Below are 23269 nucleotides of genomic sequence, written 5' to 3'. Positions count from 1 at the left end.
AAACTGGAAGTGCCCACCATGGTACTTCCAGTTTCTCCAAGGCCCCACGACCTGGGGCAAAGTGGCCTGCACTGAGCAGTAGATGTATCTATAAATATCCAAGGTATATCTGTAGTTTGATTTTAACAAGGCTTTTGGCACTGTCTCCCATGACAGTCTCACTAATAAGGTAAGGAAATACAGCCTAAATTAAAATACTGTAAGATGGGTACCTAACTGGTTGGATCATTGTGCTCAGTGCCTAGCTGGGAGGAGGTATCATGTGGAGCTGCCCAGGGGTCTGTCTTAGGTTTAGTACCGTTTAACAGCTCCATTAATGTTTTGGATGATGGGATTTAGTGCATGTTTAGCAAATGTATGGATGGCACCAAGTTGGTAGAGTTGCAGACTCTCTGGAGGGTAGAGCCTGACCTGGATAGCCTGAAAAATGGTTTTCAGTCAACCAGATGAAATCCAACAAGGACAGGTGCCAAGTCCTACACTTAGGATGTAATAACTGTGTGCACAAATATAGAGTGGGGAAAGACTGGCTAGGCTGCAGTACTGTGGAGAAGGCCCTAGAGGTTACAATGGGCCATAAGTTAAATAAGAGTCAACAGAGTGTTTTTGTTGTCAAAAAAACCAACAGCATACTGTGTTTGTATTAACAGGAGTGTCTTTTGCAAATCAAGGGAAGTACTTCTTCCCCTCTGTTTGGCACTGATGAGGTCTCAATTATTGTATCCGGTTTTGAGCCCCACACTTCAAGAAGGATGTGGACAAATTGGAAAGAGTCAACAAAAATGATTAGAGGCCTGGGAAGCATGACTGACTCATTAGGACAGGCTGAAAGAACTAGGGTTATTTAGTCTGGAGAACACAAGACCTGGGTGGGGTTTGATAATAGTCTTCAAAGGGCAGCTATAGAGAGAATGGAGGTGGGCTTTTCTCCATGGCCGTAGGGAACAGGACCAGGAGCAATGGCCTCAAGCTTCATCAGGGCAAAATCTAGGTTGACGATTAGGAAGAACTTTCTGACTATGGGAGTGATCAAGTATTAAAAGAGGCTACCTAGAGAAACTGTGGAATCTTCATCCTTGGAAGTTTTCAAGAGCAGGTTAGATAGACACTTGGCCAGGATGGTTTAGTCAGGGATGCTCCTGACTTGAGCAGGGGTCTGGGCTAGGAATCTAGTACTGAATTTAACCTGATTGGCTGCATTAAAGATGAGAATCTTTTCTTTGTAGAACAGTTGCATTTAAATACTAAGTTCCTTCCCCATGGATTGTACCCTCATCTGGAGGAAAGGTTTGCATGCTCCTATGACTTTGAGAGTCATGCTTAAGTTATACTAGGAGTTATATTCTTAGAACAGTAGAAGCTCTGTTATCTGGCTATGGTGGGCCAGTAGGGGGAGCTCCTGCATTAAGCCTCTCACCTCACCACGTCCGTCCACCTTCCAAACTCCACATGTTTCTCCAGGGGCACCTAAGCCCTGGCAGACCCCCTTTTGAGCCCCACCATGGAGTCCAGGCCTAATGTGTGCTGCCACCACCCCGAGAAGGGATTGTCTGGGTCCTGTGTCCTCGGGGAAACACGGGCCTAATAGTCCTATGGGTACTCAACCCAATACAAGAGCTTGGGGCACTTTCCCAAGTTGGGGGCCAAAAAGGATAGTCTCCCTTAGTCCGCTGTCCCAAGGGGCTGACCCAAGGGGAGAGTTCCAAAGAGAGAGCGTTTCAAATGGATCAGACTCTCTCCCTGTGTCCTGATGCTTGTGCCATGCTGGAAAAATGACTTCTCCCCCTTCTTCTTGGACCAGGCCCTTATATAGCCTTTCTGACCTCATCAGCCCAGTTCAATAGAAGCCAGCCATGTTGGCAATTAGCCAACCAATTTAAAAAGTATCACTGGTTACCTGGACAGATGAGCAGGGGCTTTTCCCTTCCCCCACTCAGGTGACCAGAGGGACCACACCCTAGGTACCAGGCTTTTGTCACGTAGGCAGGGAGGAAAATCCCCCCTCCCTTAGGAATTGGACCCCAGTGTCCCAAGCTGACAGGGACAGATTTCTGGAGAGAGACACAGATGGTGGCATTTCTGCCACACTGGCATCCCCCGGGAATGGGGGATGCTGGATAACAAAATATGCCGGTTAATTGAGCAGCCCTGGCCGCTGCTTCTCCTCCTGCGTCTGAGGCATCCCTCCGCCCCTCCCGCCATCCCTCCTGCCATCATCGCCATCCCTCGCACCACGTCAACACCCATCCCACAGGCCCTATGGGCCCCACGGGACAGGGAGGCAGGCCCCACGTAGCCCTGCATGGCTTGTTATGCCCCCGGGCCATGGGGGCTCAGCAGTGCAGGCTGCTTTGCCCCCAGCTGTGGGGGCTCAGAGAAACCAGAAGTGCTGCAGTGAGCACTTCTGGTTTCACTTTATCTTATAAGCCGGCATGCTGGTTAGCAGAGCATGCCAGCTTGTAAGATGCCAGATAGCACAGCTTTTACTGTATAACTCCTGGTAGGGCCATCCTTGCCTGATAGTTTAACGGGTATGAGACAGATTAAAGCTGCCTGCCAGTCTTCCTGGGAGGGGATTAGGATCTCAGCATTGTAAAAGTAGCTTATCCATGACTGCATAGCTTCTGGATCTTCCATTCCTTTAAAGAAAATGCTAACAATAGAAAAGGATATTAAGGTAACCAATCAAAATTGGTTACAGTAATATATTCAAGACTAAATCCCACTGACTTTTAACAAGACAGGCACTTCAGAGCATAAATCGTGTTTAGGCCCCTAAATCCCTTAAGTCTCTTCTGGATTTGGTTGTAGGCACAGCAGTGCCGATTTATGATGTGGGGAGAAAGCCTGCTTGTGTCTTGTTAGATCAAGAAGAGAACAGCAACAAGTCTGCTAATGTTTCACGAGAGGCAGCCAGAGATAAATGAGAGAGATAGGTGGGGGTGCAAAATATTCAGAAAGAGTACTAGTAGTACCAGGTAGCTTTCTAGTGTTATAAGTGAGAGGTGCTTCATGTTTGCTTCTCTGTTGGATTCAGTCTTTATCCCTAGTTCCAGTCCCTTTCTGCAACCAGCCACTGTATTCTCAATCACTAGCTATAAATAATAGGCTTGTGGGCACCATAGAATTTACTTAGCTAGAGAGGCAATCAATAATTGAATTTTACTGTTAGATATCGCCCTTGTGCCATTCAATGTGGAGAAAATCAGGCAATTACAATATTTATATGCTGCTTCATAGCCAGAATTTTGAAAGAATCGTGGTTTAGGCCAGAGGTTGGCAAAGTTTTGGAATGAAAAGGGTGCTTTAATGGAACTTAGTTCTGAACACAGTCCACTTCCAACTAAGTCTATGCCAGTATCACCACAGCAGTCACTACTGTCCTCTGCAGTGCTGTTACCACATTGGCAAAGCCCCTCACCACCAAAGTCCCCACTGCTGAAACACTGCAGAAAGAGGAAAGGAGGGCTAACCACAGGTTTCTGCTGCCATCTACTCTTCTCTCACTAGGTCACTACCTCGCTGGTGTCCAAAAAATTGCCCATCTGACCAAAGTTAATAGAGATGGTTGACTCTGTACCTCTGTGTGTTCTGCTGCCATTGTTTTCACTACACTTTGCCACTGGGCAGGTTCCTGGGTGATTTTGTTATTAATATGTTTTAACAATCTGGTCAAAGGCACCTACCCATAAATGCTCCAATTCAAAGAAAGACTAGCCCATGTCTTTGAGTTTTCCATTGCAGTTTCCCACAACATGGCTGTATGAATTTATCCAGTGGAAGGATTCCAGGTAGGAGGTGATAGTTGCTAGTATGAGCAAAGGGAGAAATTTCTGGTGAACACTGAAGCATGGCAGCAGAATCTCTTATTTATATGACCCTTCCTCTCTGCTTTGTAATGCAAGATGTGTAGCCCTTGCTATCTTTTTGAAAAGCACAAAGAGGTGGCACCTTGCTGTTCTGGCATACCATTTTAGTCTGTTTCACCATTTAAGTCTGATCATTCTTCACTGTTCCTTTCTATTGCCCAGAGAACTCAGATTTTGGTCAATTTGAATCTTACCATGCATAACTGTATGGAATGAATCTCTTTAACTAGTTTCAAGTAATATAACCAGGCCAGTCATACCAGCTAACTCCTTTCCTCCTGTGTGTCCCAGAAAGGTTGCTCATTCACTTCCTGTTCTGTCCCACCTCAGTCTTGTAGGTAACAGTTATAATGAGTTTTATAATAGATGAAATGTCCTATTATTGTTTTAAAATGTTCCTGGGCTGTTGCTTTTTGTTTGTTTCTTGTTTAGTTTCTGCTAGTTGGGTAATAAAATAATCACTGTTACACCCACAGGCTTGCAGGTGAGTAAAGGGTGACTGGACAGAACAATCTTAAGCATGTTAGTAAACCACTCAGTGGCATATTTTCTATACGATTACCATCCTTGCTATTTTGCATAGCTAAATCTGTACTATTCCAAAAACTATTATACCAAGTAATGATATTTGATAAAATGGTACATATTTAATCCAATGGGTTATAACCAATTTCTGTCTGTTGTCAGCTTTGAACTTCTATCAGTCTATAAAACATAATGAAGTATTTGTGATCTCATCCTCATGGGAAGAATTCCAGATCAAAGCAAACCCTTTCATGTTCCCTTTATTTTATTATCCAAACTTTTATTCTCTAGTCTGTGGACCACAGGATAAAAGAAAGCATAATTAACAGTTAGAGAGACGCGTTGATTTCAGTAATATCATTAAGGATCTTACTTCAAAGATGTTAGATGCCAGCTGGATTATGTTTAAAACTAGGTTAGTGTTCTTGTTCTATTTTTAAATGAGACACATTTAAAAGGTATATGCACATTTGCAGTAGGCAGTTAAAATTAGACTACAGTAAAATTATACTGGATTACAGTTTTGAATGTTATGCTTCTATACTGTACTTTGACCAGGGCATCAAATTATTCTGTTTTTGTAAATCAAAGGTAAAGTTTCTGGCCTATACATTTGCTAATTGATATTTACAAATGCAAAATTCAATGTCCTTTGAGAGAGATGTATTTTTGGTAGTGGTGACCCATAAGGGGTGCACAGGGGTGCATATGCTGAGAGCACTGGTGCACCCCTTGGTCAGCCGTGCTCCCTACTTAGGTGATGGGCAGGGGGGCAGGCAGGATCTCCGGTGCCCCCACTGCAAGTACTGGCCGGGGAGTGGGAGTGCTGGATGTAGGCTGTCGCCACTCACTAGATGGTAAGTTTTGTTATGGAGGGGACTCCTTCCCCAGTCGGTGAGATTGGCTGCAGGGGGAGCATGTGCCCCCCTAAGGTGGCACCAGTCACCCATGACTTTTGGACTCAAGTTACCCTTCTTCAGCGAGAGTACAAGAAACCTCAATAGTAACAGGTAATACCAATTATCTACTGATTACTGTATTAATAGTCACAGTTCTAAAGTTTAATCTCTACTTTACCTACATGATATAACTAGTGTGTGTACTTATTCTTCTGAGTTATGCTGCTGCAAACCTTTGGCTTCCAATAGAGCTGTGCTAGTGTGACTCAAGAGAACTTGGCTATATGTCTGCAAGTATTTGAAGCATTTCAGTTTTTATATCTGCACCTGAGAATATTTCTTCATTTTAGTGGGCATGTCTACGCAAGATGCTTTACTCAAGAGTAATGCAAATTACTGTGCAGTAAGCATCACCATCTACACGTGCAGACACTTATTGTGCAGTAATTTGCTCTAATTGCAAGTAAATTTGCTACCTGTAAGTACATGTATACATTTACTCATGAGTAGTTACCGCACAGTAATGCACATGTAGATGTTGACCAGGAGCAAATTTGGTCCCAGTGAGCCCCACCACCAGGGGGCCACCTGCAACTCAGCCCCAGGGCCTGAGGTTTGCCTGCCCCAGCCCCTGGTTCTTAAAAGCTTGTAAGGATGCTTGGGCCTTGGGCCACCTCCAGCCAGCCTCTGGTCAGCCGCAGCAGCCTGCCTGCACCCTGGCACTGCTTCTTGACACCACATCACCACACCGCTGCCAGGTCTGCACCATGCCCCTGTGCTGGGTGGTGTAGACAGGAACTTGCACTCCTGCTTGCAAATAAAGAATGTGGTTGGGCTAACAGAAACTTGGTGGGATCCTACCCATGACTGGGCAGTGGACATTGAAGGCTACAGGCTTTACAGATAGGACAGAATGGGGGAAAGGGTGGGGGGGCATTGCTCTCTATGTTAAGGAGTAATATACATCTTCTGTAGTTAATTTGGGCCAGGAAGAAGGGCAAATTGAGGTACTATGGGTCAGGTTACATGGGGGTCGGGGTGAAAGGGACTTGGTAGTGGGGGTCTACTACAGACCCCCACACCAGGGGGACAAGTTAGACCTAGAGTTCTCAAGACAGCTCTCAGAGGCAGTGCGCTCAAAGGACCTGGTCATCATAGGTGACTTTAACTTCCCAGACATCTGCTGGGAGAAACAAGCAGCCAGGTCTGTCCATTCATGAAAATTTCTAACCTCCTTACAGGACCTTCACCTATTGCAGGAGATACATGTTCCCACTAGGGGAAATGCCTTACTAGACTTGGTACTGGCTACAGGGGACAACTTAGTGGAGAATCTGCAGGTGCAAGGTAACCTATTGATAGGGTTCACTGTTTAGAGAAAGTAGGAGAAGATAACTAGTTGGATGGAAGTGCTAGACATCAGGAAGACCAGCTTCACCAAGCTCAGGAGATTAGTTAGGGAGGGACTGGCTGGTAAAAGCCTTGGAGAGATGGGAGTCCAGGAAGGGTGGGCATTTCTCAAGGGACTAATCCTGCAGACACAGAAACGGACCATTCCAGTACACATAAAAGGGGGCAAAAAAGCAAAGAAACCCTCTTGGTTGAGCAGGGAAATTCAGGAGAGCCCAGAGGGGAAAAAAAGAGGCCTACAGGCTGTGGAAGCAGGGAGCTGCCACCAAGGAGGAGTATACCTGCTTGGCTCCAGCTTGCAGGGAAACAGCAAGGAGAGCCAAAGCGGAAATGAAGATAAGGCTGGCAGCAAAAGTTAAGGATAACAAAGTCATTCTTTAAGTACATAGGAAGCAAAAAGAAGGTGCAGGGTAACTTAGGGCCCCTTCAGGGTAAACTAGGGCAACTGGTAATAGATCAGATGGCCAAAGTGGAGCATCTAAATGATTTCTTTGTATCCGTGTTCCTGGACACGAATACAAATACACATCCCATTGGGACCTTAGGTAAGCCCAGTATAGATACCAACCCACCAACTGTTCATGCTGACCTAGTACAAGGGCACCTGGAGGAGTTGAATGTATTTAAGTCAACAGGTCCTGATGATCTTCATCCTAGGGTACTAGGGGAATTAGCTGGAGTCATAGTGGAGCCACTGGCACAACTGTTTGAGCACTTGTGGCACTCAGGACAGGTCCCAGAGAATTGGAAAAGTGCCAATGTGGTCCCTACTTTCAAGAAGAGGAGGAAGGAGGAGTAACTATAGGCCAGTTAGTTTCACCTCTATCCTTGGCAAGACCTTTGATAAAATTGTTAAGGATTACATTTGTGGGGGACCAGAGGGTAAAATGATGCTAAGGGCCAATCAGCATGGGTTCATAGCAGGCAGATCCTGCCTGACTAACCTGGTTTCATTTTACAACTGGGTTACAAAATGCTTGGATGAAGGAATAGAGTTAGATGTTATTTACTTAGATTTTAAAAAGGCCTTTGACACAGTGTCACACCCAATTCTTATAAATAAACTAAACAGTTGCAATGTAGATTATTACACAGTCTGGTGGGTAGAAAATTGGCTTATGGGATGCACCCAGAGAGTGGTGGTGGGTGGATCAGTTTCTACCTGGAGAAATGTAGGCAGGAGAGTCCCCCGAGGCTCTGTCCTGGGACCAGTACTATTCAATATCTTCATTAGTGACTTGGACAAGGGAGTAGAAAGCACCCTGCCCAAGTTTGCTGACAACACCAAACTATGTGGGGAGGTACACAAACTAGACAGCAGGGAGTGAATCCAGGCTGATTTGGACAGGCTGGGGAAATGGACCAAATAGAATAAGATGTAGTTTAACCAGGATAAGTGTCATGTGTTGCACCTGGGGAGGAAGAATCATCAACATTCCTATAGGCTGGGACGTACCATTCTAAGTAGTACCACTGTGGAAAGGGATCTTGGAGTCATAGTTGACTCCAAAATGAAAATGAGTCACCAGTGTGATGAGGTAATAAGTAAAGATAACCTCACCCTCTCTTGCATAAGTAGGTGCATCACAAACAGGTCTAGAGAGGTGATACTCCCTCTCTATGCACCATTGGTCAGGCCGCAGCTGGAGTACTGCTTGGCAGCAGCAGAGGAAACAGGCTGGCCTGCAGGAGGAGAAGGGGTAGGGGAGTGGCTCTAGAGTTCTGGCAGCAGGTGCTGTCAGGAGCCAGGCCTGTCCCAGCCTGGGAACAGAGTGGGGGAGGCTGGCTGCCTGTGGCTCACTGGCCCTTGCAGAGTGAGAAGGGATGTGGGGCTTGGCTCAGCCAGGTCCTCCTCAGCTGACTTACCATGGGCCCTCCACAACCCCCTATCTGAGGCTGGACAGTGTACAGTCCCTTGGTACAGAACATCTTATCTCAGAAATCTTGCAAACTCTCACAAGCAAGCTTTCTGCTGGCTCTTTAGGCCCTGCAGCTGCATGTGGGATAGAAGTAGCAGTTGGCAGTCAGAATACACCATCAGGGTCGCTGCCAGCCTCAGCAAGGGCCCTACTGATGCGTCGGCTCTAGCAGTGAAGGACCCAGCTGCTAGACCAGCTGATCACCATGGCTGAGGAGTGCCTGGCAGACTTATGGATATGGCACATGGAGGACATTGCCTGTGAGGAGGCAGAGGATTGGTGCCAAGGAGGCAAGAGACTGGGAAGACCAGGAGCTCCAAGCCAGACTCCTGGCCCTGGAGGAGAGACATGTGTAGGGCCTGGAGTGGCAGGCTGTCCTGGTGGCCGGGGCAGTGGAGGCAATGGAGAAGGACCGCTGGGTGCTAGATACCATCCTGGCCCTGGTGGTTGCCTTTGTGCTGCCTGCTGCCCTGTCCCTGGCCACAGCTCTTCCTGACTCCCCTGGCAGCCACCTGCCACCCAGAAGCAGGCCCCCCCGGTGGCCTGAGCTAAGGTGCAGTGGCATCTCCACTGTCCAGGAGCCCCTGCCCCAGTCCCCACCCTGTGTCCTGTGTCACCCCCTCCCCCCACCTGGGCCTATCCCCACCACTCACCCCAACTCCATGTGGCCCTGGAGCAGGACCCACCTGCAGTGAGGCCAGGACCATGCACAGGCCCTGCTGGTGGAGGAGATGAGTACACTGGTAGAGCAGCACCTACTGTTGCCCCTGGGCAAACCCCGCTGCCTGCTGGCCTTGCCATGGGTTGCATACCCACAGAGGTACAGCCAGAGGCCAAGATGCTGGGCATCTGTCCCAGGGGTTCACCCCATAGGTACCCATGCCCCATTGGCCCCCACCCCAGGAGTGCACACACACACATCACTGTACATAGTCTGCATGGTAAAAAAGGTGCTTTATCAGTGTTGGGTGAGGTAGGTAGTGAAGGGGCTTTGTGGGGAGGGGGGAGCAGAAGGGGTTCTCGGAAGAGGGGGGAAGGATCTCTTTTGTTGGGGAAGGAGGATGGAGGAGGGGGGGTCTGTATTTGTGGAGGGGAATAAAGTGCCTTTCTGAAAACTGTCCACAGTGAGTGTGGTGCTGGGAGTGCATGGTGGGGTGTGGGTCTGTGGGTGGCTTCCCAGGTAAGCTACATCAGGAAGTGCAGGAGGAAGTGGTCATCCAGGGCCTCTCACACCTGATACCTTGGCTCTTGTTTGTAGGTGAGTGGCTCTGGGGCAGCAGCCTACCACTGTTGGTGCCACAACACATGGCACTCCTGGTACCAGGCATCCTCTACCCGCTGTGCCTCCTCCAGCTCCCCCTGGATGTTATGCAGCACATAGGCTGTGACAATGATCTGGGGGATTTTGGCTTCGGCGACCTTAAGGGTAGGCAGTGAGGGTGCACCAGTGTCCTTTGAGGCTGCTGAAGGTGCACTCCATGAGTGTGTGGGTCCAGCCCAGGCACTGGTTGAAGTGTGCCTGGTCAGAGTCCAATTGGCTGGTGTAGGGCCACATGAGCCAGGAGAGGTGCGAGTAGGTGGTGTCCCCAATGAGGGGTGGGACCACCACTGCACTCAGCTGGAGGTCCAGCACCCCTGGCATGAAGCACCCACTCTCCACAAAGGCTGGCAGGGCTGAGTTATGGAAGATGTGGGTGTTGTGGGTACTTCCCGCCCAGCCAGCACTCATGTTTATGAAGGTGCTGCAGTGGTCGATGACAGCCTGGAGCATGACAGAATGGAAGCACCCCCAGCTGTAGTAGGGGCAGTTGCTGTGGGCTGGGCTGGTGACAAGGATATAGGTCCTGTCCAGGGCCCCGATTCACTGAGGAAGCCCAGGACATGGGAACCCCTCCACAGTCACCAGGGGGTCATGCACATGAAGCACGGTGTGCCCCAGCACATCCTGGAGGGCACCACACACCTCCAGAATGGCATCCCCAGTCCTTGCCTTGCCCACAGTACCATAGCAGGGCAGGGTGAGTGGGACAACCACCCCAGATGCCAAAGCAAAGGGGCACCAATAGGCACTGCCCAGCTGAGGTGGGGTGCAGGATGGAGCTGCGAGTAGCTTGTTTGAGGGATCATGGGGAAGGGGGGAGGGCAGTTCCTGCTGCTGTGTGCACTCCTGGGCAAGCATAGGGGGGTCCCCCGCAGATCTGTGCACAGGGCAAAGGCGGGCTGCTGCTGCAGGCTTTGTCCTGGGTGCCAAACTTCTTTGCTATGATACTGTTTGCCCATACCAAAGAGGTGCCAACATAGCGGAGACTGGCAGGCATGGTCAGCTTGAGCAGGGCAATGGCCAGCTGGGTGTCTGCAGAGATGGGCCCCACTGCATGGTGGTAGCCTGCTGCTCCAGGTCTGGCCAGAGCTGCTCAAGTAGGTCCTGGAAGGTAGTCTGGGTCATCTGGAACAACTCAAGCCACAGCTTGTCATCCCAGGTGGTCTGGACAATGTGTAGCCACCAGTCCTGACTGGCTGGGCAGGCATTGAGATAGCAGAGCTGGACACCCAGGAGTGTGTGGATGGTCCTGGTGGTGGCTACCAGGAGTATGTCAGTGGGATAAGAGCAGCAGCATGGGGCCTGGGTGGTAGCAGCACAGTGGCAGGGGACCTGGGATGGCAGTGAGCCAGGCCAGGTGGCTATACTATACAGTGGGGCCACCAAGGCCAAGACTGACCTGGGCCAGGTGGCAGTCCCTGCAGTGGGCCAGCAGAGTGAACATGGTGGCCAGCAGGAGCCTGGGGTGGCGGATGTCACTCCCAGACCCAGAGGCTGGAACAGGCATGGTGCGGTGGGCAGAGGCTGCAGTGACAGAGCCACTGCATGCTGAATTACACTATGCATACTGCTCTGGGCCAGGAAAGCTGGTAGACCAGGAACAGCATGCAGAGCTGTCTTTTAAAAATGGCCACCAGCCACTGGCAGCTGTGGCCGGAGCCTCCAGCTCCCCTTGGTGGTGACGGGGCCAGTGCAGTGCCACCCAGGGTGGGAGTAGACTGCTGCCATGAGCAGGAAATCTACTCTTACATCCCTACACGTGTAGATGTCTGCTGGGGGTGGGTTTACTCTAGAGTTATTTACTCTAGAGTATCCACCACACAGCAAATGTATGTGTAGACATGGCCACTGTCTCCCATAATTAGCAAGATTATAAATATGCACCTAGTCTGCTCTTCTTTATCACCAGTTGACCTGTAATGCTAGTACCAATAATAGGGCATTTTAATAAACTTAAAGCCTAGGACAGGGGTTGTCAACCAGCGGGAATCCCCAGAGGTACTTGAGCAGGCTGTAAGGGGTACATGTGGGCAGCCACCGCATGCAAGCTTCCCCCACCCCACAGGAGCACTTGGCCAGATGTGGGGGTCAGGGATGCTTGCACACAGTGGCTGCCATTGCTCCGCATCTGGCCACCCCCCATGCCCCTCCCCAGCCTGGCCCTCCGTCCAGCTGTACGCCAGCCCCCCGCCAGCGGCCAGGGACACACTGCTCCGCATCCAGCCATCTGGGGGTGCAACAATAGAAAAAGGTTAAAAACCCCTGGCCTAGGACATACAGTACCTGACGGTCCTAACAAGTCTTCAATCAAACTAGACAAGACAGGAAAAGGTAGATGGGAAACAGACAGATGGAGGTAAGGTGGTGCACCCAATGTCATGCAGGTAGGTCAACAGCAGAGATAGGCAGTTTTCTTGGCACCTTTTCCAGTGACCTATCCAATAGCTCACATTGTTTTATTTCCTAGTGAAAACATAGCCCAGTTGTTTCAGCTCCATTCAGTTCTGTTTTCTTCCAGTGGTGGGGGTCTATGGGAAAATAATTCCTCAGAGTCTTCCAGTATTTCAGCTGTAACTATCCAATTTCATATTTCCATAGACTTTAAATTCAGTGCTCAGCCTTCTATAAACAAAATAAATGTAAATGAAGCCACACAAACTTCTTTTAGGTTCTTTTTCAGGTTGGATTGTGTCGTGGATACCAAGTTCACATGAGATGAGTAATGCTATTGTTGTCGCAAAAGAAAATACAAAAGAAATAAACTACAGTTCATATCTGGAGATAATTTTCCATAGAATCGTGTTTTCAGCAGCTCTTCCCACATTTATTACTGGGCCATAAATAAAAGGCCTCAAGGTAAGATTTTGTTTCTTTTCATTCTAAAAAAAAATATTTGTATGTTGGCACAAACCAGTCAATACATGATCTTGTTTTAATTAACTCACCAACACTGCTAATGAAAGCATCAGCACAAAAATAAGTTCCTTCTTGTATAACAAAGCTCTCAGTAGGCATTCTGGAGAATGTCAATCAAAAGTTTCTTCAGCTGCTTTCCGCAGCAAGAACAATGCAAAGAACTGGCCTATTTTAGGAGGATTAGGAATAAACAGTATCTAGGGTGGTGGAGTGAGCATTAAATATAGTGAGAACCACTTAACATTATAAAAATCGAAACTAGAAAATCGTATATACATTCAATATATTACAAAGGACTAGGTTCAGGTAGCACAGATGAAAGTTTTTTGTCTCTATCATCAACTGACATGAGTGCTAGCGGCACGCCCCACTATCAGTGCAGGACAATGAAGCGTGCCTACTCAGACTGCTAATGCCTTAATTACTGTAGAAGAGCAATAACTTTCTGGCTGCACTTAGAATCATAGAATCATAGGGTTGGAAGGGACCTCAGGAAGTCATCTAGTCCACCCCCTTGCTCAAAGCAGGACCATCCCCAACTAAATCATTCCAGCCAGGGCTTTGTGATTATGGTAGGTATAGAAAGATGATTTAGTTGCCAGTGCTCTGTTTCATGGAAGACTAATCTAAAGGCGGACCTTTAGATAGCAATACCAACAAATTAATCTCAGCACCATAGCACTGATGCTGTCAGCCTGATTGGGATGAACTAGACATGAAGTATTGCTTTCATGCAGGCAATTTAAGAAGGTTAATGATACAGAAGGCTCTTACCTCCATTTTCTGTGTAAATAAAGTGTCACAAGGTATCTACAATTTAGGTGTGAGAGGGGAAGAGATAAATGTACAATATTCCCAGAAACACATGATAGCCCCAGAGGATGCTGATACACGAGATGCTCCAGGCACTTTAATTAGAGTGGGTCTCAGAGTCACTCTGATTGAAGTGTCCTCTGCCCCATCCCCACTTTAGACTGGTTGAAACTTCCTGGAACGTTTCAAAATCACCCCAGGAAAATGAACCATTTCAATATTATGTGTAGATACAGAGCATTCTGTGCCTACTGTCTGTCTGTTCAGTCCTCCAGGAATCCCAGACTACACTGCTCCTCATTCCCTCCCCCACCCCGCCAAACCTATGCAGGGCAGTGGGGCTGTTCTGGGATGCAACCAGGACTGCCCAAAGACCACAGAGACCTACAGAGACCTACCTACAGAGACCACAGTCTGCAGGAGTGAGGAAGTAGAAAGCCTCTGTCAGTTTTACTTCCTTGCTCAGGACCCTAGACTGGGGTCCCAGACATATTTAGGGGGTGTCTGGGGGACAGGTGGGAACTTTGTGGCCCCTGCTCGTGGCGGGTGGGTAACTGTGCCTAGAAGAATAAACATTTAGCAGTTGCTGGGTGGTTGGGGGGGAGGGGGGGGAACAGCTATTGCACCATGGGCACTTAATAGAACGGAATGGCTGTCAATTCCATGCTCAGTGTGAAGCAAATCAATCTGTTAACTGTTAATTGTTCCTCGCACCCTGTGCGGCACTCCTTGCAGCTAGTGATGCAGATTTTATCCTGTGTGTACATCTATATTCAGTTTCTGGCAATGCAAGGCACTTGGGTGGCTTTCTACAGAACGTCCTTTTAAAGCCACAGTGTGAGGCAGGGACTGTGGGAAGTCCCAAAGCAACCAATTCTCAGAATGAAGAAGTAGCACCTGCCACCCTCACATACCTGGTCACCCCCTGTTTAGGTACCATCATGCCGAGCTTGTCCAGTAGAAAGTACAGGCTTGGACTCTGCAGGTGAGGCGTGCAGGGAAACTGAGGCATGGGACTGTGGGTTTGGTGGAGAGCAAGAGATAAGAAACACTTGACAACCTGTCCAGTCCCACCTCCCAGGATCTGTAGCAGAAAGGAAAAATTGAAAAGGTAGCTTTCCAGGCAAGGGTTGGAAAAGTCTGGGAGTTCTCAGGATGGGGTTCAACGTAGACAAATGCAGGGTGCTGCACCTTGGGAGAAGGAATCCACAGCATACATACAGGCTGGGGAGTTCCCTTCATGAAAGCACAGAGGCAGAAAGGGATGTTGGAGTCATTATTGACTCCAAGGTGAACATGAGCTGCCAATGCCAGCCAGCAAGGCCAGCCATACCTTGTCATGCATCCAAAGGTGCATTTCAAGCCGGTCCAGAGAGGTGATACTCCCCCTCTATGGGACTTTTGTCAGGCGCAGTTGGAGTACTGCATCCAGTACTGGGCACCGCACTTCAAAAGAGATGTGGCCAGCCTGGAGAGGGTTCAGAGGAGTGCCACCCACTTGGTGAGAGGGCAGCAGGACAGGCCCTATGAGGAGAGACTGAAGGACCTGAACCTGTTCAGCCTCAGCAAGAGGAGGCTGAGGGGGGACCTGGTGGCTGCCTACAAGCTCATCAGGGGAGATCAACAGCAAATAGGTAGAGCCCTTTTCTCCCCAGCACCACCTGGGGTGACAAGGAGCAATGGTCATAAGCTGATGGAGAATAGGTTTAGGTTAGAGATCAGAAGGCAATATTTTACAGTTAGGGTGGTCAAAATCTGGAACCAACTTCCCAGGGAAGTGGTCCTCGCCCCTACCTTGGGCAAATTCAAGAGGAGGTTGGATGATCACCTGTCTAGGGTCTTGTGATCCCAGCATTCATTCCTGCCTGTGGCAGGGGGTCAGGCTAGATGATCTGTTCAGGTCCCTCCTGACCCTAGCTACTATGAAACTATGATAGAACCTTTTCTAGCCTGAATCATCTCATTGGCATTAATGGGAATGTTGCCATGAACAGACACTTGCCAGTCTGAACAGAGCAAGGATTTCACAATTTAGTTCAACTTGGTCACAGTTTGGTTCATTGGACTGGAAAAGATGACATATAGATTTTGACTTGCAATTAACTGGGTAAAGGAAGTTCAGCAGAAAGAAAAGTTATGGAGTGACTTTTCCCTCCTTTGGGTACATATCTTTAAACAGGAGCACACCCCTTCCTGTACTGATGAAGAATTCTGGGTACATTTGTTTCATAGATTGTGTGTTGACGTTGGGTAAGATGTCAGAGGAGTTGCCTTGCCAGGAGTGTGAGTCCTTCTTTGGACTTTCATGTTGAAAGCTGCCTAAAGTTGAACCCACTATGATAGGTACTAGGCCATCAGGTTGGAGAGTCAAATAGAACTGGGCATTGGCAACACATAGAGGGTGCATGCGGGTGCATATGCACCCCCTGAGATTGGCAGTGCACCTGCGGCAGTTACCACTTGCCACTTCCCCCCCTTGCCCCCAACACCACTGGCATCTGCAGGCAGTCCCTGATTGCTGCTGGCCACCTCTGACGCTGCCGGCAGTGTCTGTGGGTGGTTGCAAACTGCCGGTTGGCACTTGCCACCCCCCCCCCCCCACTCGGCCCGCCCCTGCTGCCAACACCTCCGTGGCTGCCTGTGGGAGCTCTCCGCTCACCACCGCCACACCCCCACTACCAACACTGCCACCACCACCTGTGGGCAGTGGCTGTGTCCCCCCCCAGCCTCCAGGGGCACACAGCATTCATGTACCTTGGCATGATACTAGCCTTCTCTTTCATGTATGCTACTGGCTATAGAAACTGCTGTGCTTCAACTATACTAGCTTGGTGGGCTATTAGGTTGGACGTCACTTGATATTAAAGTTAGCTGCTACTTGTAATTATTACAAACAGATGAGGTTAAGGTGCAACTAGTCACATGTAAATGCCTAAAGTTGATCTAATCTATATAGTCAGCTTTCTCTATGCTTAATAAAGGTTGGCATAGTTGCAGTCTGAAAAGCAATTTTAGAAAAATTATACCAAGGGGTTCCATGTTTAAGTGATACTTATTGATAGGTCTAATTTGCTCAGTATAAATTAAACAAGATGTATTGTTTCTAGCTGCTGGCCCTGCAATTTACTCTTGGGAGTTGGAATTCAGGCTAAATTCTTCTTTGGTCACACTACCATTAGTAATAAAGACTTTTTGGCACTGGAACTTTATTAACCATTTGATTGGTTTGTGGACCAGAAGAGAATCCAGCTTCCACACCATGCCGACTGTATGATCCTACAGTTTTTTTAAAGAGTTTACAAAACTTTTTATTTTCGTCAGTAGTATATGAAGCCCTATTCTGAATACATGCAGGAAACCAGAAGCTGGAATACAAGAATGATAATGTCAGGAGTGGAATTTGAGATCCTATTATGCTTCAGTAAAGTGATCAATTGCATATTTTTAGGTCTCTTAAAATCCTGTGTTCATTAATCCATTGTGACCTTCTCTTTCTCTCTCTAACCCTTTCCAGTCTAGTGTTTAAAGTCAATCCTTTAACAGGAATGGGACCAACATAAAGAAACACAAGCTGATGCATTAACAGCTTTTCAGAGACCTGAGCAGGGTACAACAGAATCATGCCTAGGCACCGAAGGTATATCTACACCTCCTCAGTAAGACTGGGCATGACACCAGGAAATAAACCCCACCCACTCATACCTGCTCTACATGTACCTGGATCCTCAAATTTGCAGAATAGGTGGCTCAGAGCAGCCCCAAGCATGCAGATCTGACTGTACTCAGATCTCCTGAGTTAGGGAATCTAAGCACAGTGTCCGCTTGTGCATTCTGGGCCACACAGAGCCATTTATTCACCAAATTTGCTGGCCCAGAAACAGAGAGAGTGTACACGAGTGGGTGAGGTTTATTTCCTGGTAGTATGCCTAAACTTACCCAGGAGGAGGTGTAGGTATACCCTTTGATACCTAATTGCCCTCTGCACATGTAATAGATAAAACAGGATCTGGCACTTAATGGCTAGGATTCATTATTTAATTGTTTGCTGCTGCAGTCTCAGTATGACTTTATAACAAAATGCCTTGTTGTTTTCATAAAGATTAATTTTGGAGCCTTACAGGCTCCCACCAATTAGCAGCAGTCTCCAAAAATTTTCCTCTAGAAATCAATACCAGAAGCTTTTTGTATGCTAAGTTTGTGTGCATCTCGCACAGATTGAATTGCACTAAATCAGGCCCTGAATGGAACTTAGGGTATCACATCATTATTTTTTGCTGTAGACTAGATAGTTAATTCAAGGAGTCTGTTAGCCAATGAAGAACTGCAATAGAAAGAAAATCACATGTTTGATAAAAGGGCATACCTATTTCAGAAAATGAAATGCTACTGCAGTAAGGGATATTGCTGTACTCGGAGCCTAACAGAAAATGATTTGCTTGGAGAACTGTAAATCAGAGAACATATGGCACAAATTATACTGTAAGTGCTAAACAACTCTTAAATTGTAAACATCCTCTTGGGCTGACCTCTTTAGAGATGCTCTGAAGTCTTCGGCATAGGCTGATGATGACTCCAGCATATATGTTATTTTACTAAAATGAGTTATTTCATGTAGAAGGGTTATATTAAAGAAAGGTACCCAGGTTGTAGCCATATTGGTCTAGAGGAAAAAGCAATCAGGGCTTGTGGACAGAGGTGATATCTTTTATTAGACCAACAAGATTTTTGCAAAAATGTTTTGGCAAAATCTTGTTGGTCTAATAAAATATATCATCTCTGTCCACAAGCCCTGATTAATATTAAAGAAATGCATTTGACTGGCTTATTCTGGCAGACAGTTTTGCACAGGCCACTTGGTACCTGTGGTGTTTGTTGTTAACAGCATGCAATAGACATCAGGTTCTGGATCTGATGTGGGCTAAGGAAAACTATTTGATGATAGAAGACAGCACAAGCCAAATTCTGCTAGATGTTGTTCACAATTATTCTAGGTTCAAATTTGAATTATATCTATAAACAAAACAGTGGCTTATTTGTGTCTGGAACATTATCTGTACATCAAACCAAATCTTCTGTGCTGTATCCATGTATCTACAAGTTGTATTTATAGGTATATTTTGAGTTCAAAACTGGTACATTGTACTAGGTCAAATGAAAGAAGACATATGTATTTTTTTCCTTTTTTTATTTTGCACTTTCAAACCACTAAGTCTATTCCATGTTAGTATGATAATCAACCTGAACTAAAATTATTATAACCCATCCCATTGAGAGCAGTAAATTTATCCATTCACTTCCAGAGAATCTTTGCCCTTCAGTACTACAATCAATTGTCTGAAAACTAATACAAATGATAACTGATGAGGTTCTTGTTCTGCATGATATAATCCTATTTTTAGAACACTGTTATCATTATGAATGACAAAATGTATGGCAAGCTAAACTTGTATAGAATTTCTAAAGCAAGATACCTGTCCCCTACAATGGGAAGCTAACAACCTAAAGGGATCCCTTAAGACTTGTATAATCTAGGGAAGAAGATAAATGGTAGAAACGTTTTTAATTTAAGAGGTAAAAAAAATAGAAAATCTATTAAAAGCACTAGAGAATGAATGCCCTAGAAATAGATTTCCAAACTAAGTACTTCAATAAGCACTTCATAATTGGAAAGGTGCAAATAAATAATTTGAAATGTACCCTAAAAGAGAAGTTAATTTCTTCCAAGTAATAGTGATCAGCTTCCAAATAAATAGCTAGGATAGATTAGCAGAGAAGGGATGACACTATTACCAAAATGTGTACAGTTGAAGTCCTTATAATTTGTATTGTTAGTGCATAACAGGTACTTCTTCCAATATAGATCATTGACATCATTGAATGTCTTGTTAGAAAGTACTACTAGTGTACTGTTAAACTTTTGATCATGTAGAACACTTACGATGGATGGCATCCAAACTTTCCACCAGGGAGTTTGTTTGCTATCACACAAAGTAACCCAGTAGGTGGTGGAATTCTACTTATCAAAGCCTATGTGCTACATTGTCATGATTCAACACGCTGAGTCCTTAGATATACACAGTATAATGTATATCCTCTTAATTAATAATTGACAAGTGTAAACAACTCTCATTGGAATTGCATCATGTTGGTTTTCTGCTCCATTTAATTGAATGCATATTTTGGAGATATTTGCCAGGTTTGATGGAGAAGGAAGGAGCAGTAAATTATGCATGTTAAAAGAATGCCTTAAATGCAAAAGATGAAAACAAATGAGTTTTTCCGACTATATTTGGGAAATAAATAATGGTAGTTCTAGTCAGCTTCAGTAATGCATTAGACTTGCTTTCAATTACTTTGTACAGCATCTGGTGTAACAGATCTTTCCCATCCTTCTATACAAGCTCTGATTCAGGAAAATAACCCTATTCAGAACAGCATCTAGTCCATTCTTCAGTCTCATTGAACTCAGTTTGTTCTACTGCTCTTAAATGACTTAGTCCTAGTCATGAGGTGCAGCCATGGTAGCACAGAGCTAAGCAAGTATTCACCCTGTTTCTTGGCTGCATTTTGCAGTCCATGATGAGCTCCATATTTCTGTGGCTATCCGGCTTCTGGTACCTATTTGGTCAATCTAAATGAACCGCAGTTGTTGCAATGTAGACAAATCCTGAGTGCTGCTTTGACTGGGAATGGAGTAGAGCACACTGAATTGCATTAGCCCTTCCTGAGTACTATGAAAGTGTCCTCTATATGTTGTACATTTATATGGCAGTAGTGAGGGCAATGGATTACAGCTGCTGCAGGAACAACTCCAGAAGCAGAAAGCAGAAAAGTAGATAGAAATTTAAAGGCAGATCTTACTGTAATCTTTGTTCTGGATACAATGTCAGTCCCTCATGTTTTTCGTTGCATCTGGCTTATATTTACATGTTTCAGAATGCAAAAAAGTCAAATTTAACTGTATGGAGTTGCCCTTTCATCTAAAGAAGTGAAAAGTAGGTGTCTGGATATTATCAGCTCTGTAGCTGGTGGTAACATATACAGCAAATGAATCTCCATGGAATTGATGGTACCAGGTGTAAATCTGTGTAATTCAGAAGCCTGGGAACAGAGTTCAATAGAACCAAGTTTCTAGTTCAACAACAGAAACAGTCCAGGGTAAAAATAAAATAAGATTTATGTAAAAGAACAAAAAAAAACTGAAGAGAAGCAAGAGGCACACAGCCCCCCCCTGTGAAATACCATTGTTAATGGTCTTTTAATATACAGTATCTGGAAAAAAGATATGGAAAAGTACTTACTTCACAGCTGTTTTTGCAACATACCCTTCCAATTTTATGAAATTTCCAATTTTATGAAATATTCTATAGTAATTTCTCCATATTACAGACTGATAACTAGCAAATTATATTTTAAACTGTAATGACATAAGCAATAAGGGGCCCTTTGGGCATCAGAGCCGGGGGGCAACAAAGGCGCCAGTCACAGGGCTCAAGTGCCTATACACTAATGCTAGGAGCATGGGGAGCAAGCAGGATGAACTAGCACTCCTGCTTGCAGAAAACACCTACGACTTAGTAGGGCTAACAGAAACCTGGTGGGATTCTTCCCATGACTGGACGGTACACATTGAGGGTTATAAGCTGTACAGAAAGGGTAGAGTGGGAAGAGAGGGGGAGGGGTTGCGCTCTATGTCAATGAGTGATATACATCGACCCTTATCAAAACGAAATTGGAGGAGGAGAAAGTAGAAGGATTCATAGATTCATAGATTCATAGATGTTAGGGTCGGAAGGGACCTCAATAGATCATCAAGTCCGACCCCCTGCATAAGCAGGAAAGAGTGCTGGGTCTAGATGACCCCAGCTAGATACTCGTCTAACCTCCTCTTGAAGACCCCCAGGGTAGGGGAGAGCACCACCTCCCTTGGGAGCCCATTCCAGACCCTGGCCACTTGAACTGTGAAGAAGTTCTTCCTTATGTCCAGTCTAAATCTGCTCTCTACTAGCTTGTGGCCATTGTTTCTTGTAACCCCCGGGGGCGCCTTGGTGAATAAATCCTCACCAATTCCCTTCTGTGCCCCCGTGATGAACTTATAGGCAGCTACAAGGTCGCCTCTCAACCTTCTCTTGCGGAGGCTGAAAAGGTCCAGTTTCTCTAGTCTCTCCTCGTAGGGCTTGGTCTGCAGGCCCTTGACCATACGAGTTGCCCTTCGCTGTACCCTCTCCAGATTATCCGCATCCTTCTTGAAGTGTGGCGCCCAGAATTGCACGCAGTACTCCAAATGTGGTCTGACCAACGCCCTATAGAGGGGAAGTATCACCTCCCTGGACCTATTCGTCATGCATCTGCTGATGCACGATAAAGTGCCATTGGCTTTTCTGATGGCTTCGTCACACTGCCAGCTCATGTTCAACTTGGAGTCCACTAGGACTTCAAGATCCCTTTCCACCTCTGTGCCACCCAGCAGGTCATTCCCTAGGCTGTAGGTGTGCTGGACATTTTTCCTCCCTAGGTGCAGCACTTTGCATTTCTCCTTGTTGAACTGCATCCTGTTGTTTTCTGCCCACTTGTCCAGCCTATCCAGGTCTGCCCGCAGCTGTTCCCTGCCCTCCGGCGTGTCCACTTCTCCCCATAGCTTTGTGTCATCTGCAAACTTGGACAGAGTACATTTCACTCCCTCGTCCAAGTCGCTGATGAAGACATTAAAGAGTATCGGTCCAAGGACTGAACCCTGCGGGACCCCACTGCCCACACCCTTCCAGGTCGAGACCGACCCATCTACCACGACTCTTTGGGTGCGACCCTCTAGCCAATTCGCCACCCACTGGACTGTGCAGTCATCCACATCACAGCCTCTTAACTTGTTCACCAGTATGGTGTGGGATACCGTATCAAAGGCCTTCCTGAAGTCCAAGTATATGACATCCACCCCTCCTCCTGTGTCCAGGCGTTTCGTAACCTGGTCATAGAAAGAGACTAGGTTGGTCAGGCACGATCTGCCCGCCACAAACCCATGCTGGTTTCCCCTCAGCATAATTTGTCCTGCCGGGCTCTCACAAATGTGAGCCTTGATAATTTTTTCAAATACTTTACCAAGGATGGAGGTGAGACTGACCGGCCTATAGTTGCCCGGGTCCTCCTTCCTCCCCTTTTTGAAAATTGGGACCACGTTAGCCCTTTTCCAGTCCTCTGGGACTTGGCCTGTGCGCCACGAGCATTCGAATATTCCCGCCAGTGGCTCTGCAATGACGTCGGCCAGTGCCTTCAGCACCCTCGGATGGAGCCCATCCGGGCCTGCCGACTTAAAGGCATCCAGTTCTTCCAAGTGACTCTGCACCACCTCAGGATCTATGCATAGAAGTCTGGCGCCTTGCTGCTGCCTCTCTACAACCCCAGGATTGTGGGTTAGGTTACATGGAGGTCAAGGAGAAAGGGATTTGGTGGTAGGGGTCTGCTACAGACCCCCACACAAGGGGAAGAACTAGATTTGGGGCTCCTGAGGCAGCTCTCAGAAACCATAAAAACTAGGGAGGCGGTAGTCATGGAGGACCTAAACTACCCAGACATCTGCTGGGAGATGCAGACAGCAAAGTC

General features: G+C 46.8%; 1 long non-coding RNA gene across 7 annotated transcripts in view; it reads right to left on the bottom strand.

The window, feature by feature from the left end:
- The window catches only part of LOC109283562 (uncharacterized), a 98593-nt gene that overhangs the window by 40983 nt on the left and 34341 nt on the right, over positions 1 to 23269 (bottom strand). Inside the window, exon 1 of one of the 7 annotated variants that reach the window (XR_009462367.1) lies at positions 3687 to 3798. The exons of the other annotated variants lie outside the window; for them this stretch is intronic. This is a non-coding gene — a long non-coding RNA (uncharacterized LOC109283562). Of the gene's footprint in view, positions 1 to 3686; positions 3799 to 23269 lie in introns of those variants that run through there. 7 annotated transcript variants of the gene reach the window in all.

The sequence above is a fragment of the Alligator mississippiensis genome, chromosome 5 (assembly GCF_030867095.1).
Source record: "Alligator mississippiensis isolate rAllMis1 chromosome 5, rAllMis1, whole genome shotgun sequence".
Classification (NCBI taxonomy): Eukaryota; Metazoa; Chordata; order Crocodylia; family Alligatoridae; genus Alligator; species Alligator mississippiensis.
The sequence above is the reverse complement of the archived record's forward strand: the minus strand, read 5'-3'. Positions and strand labels throughout refer to the sequence as shown.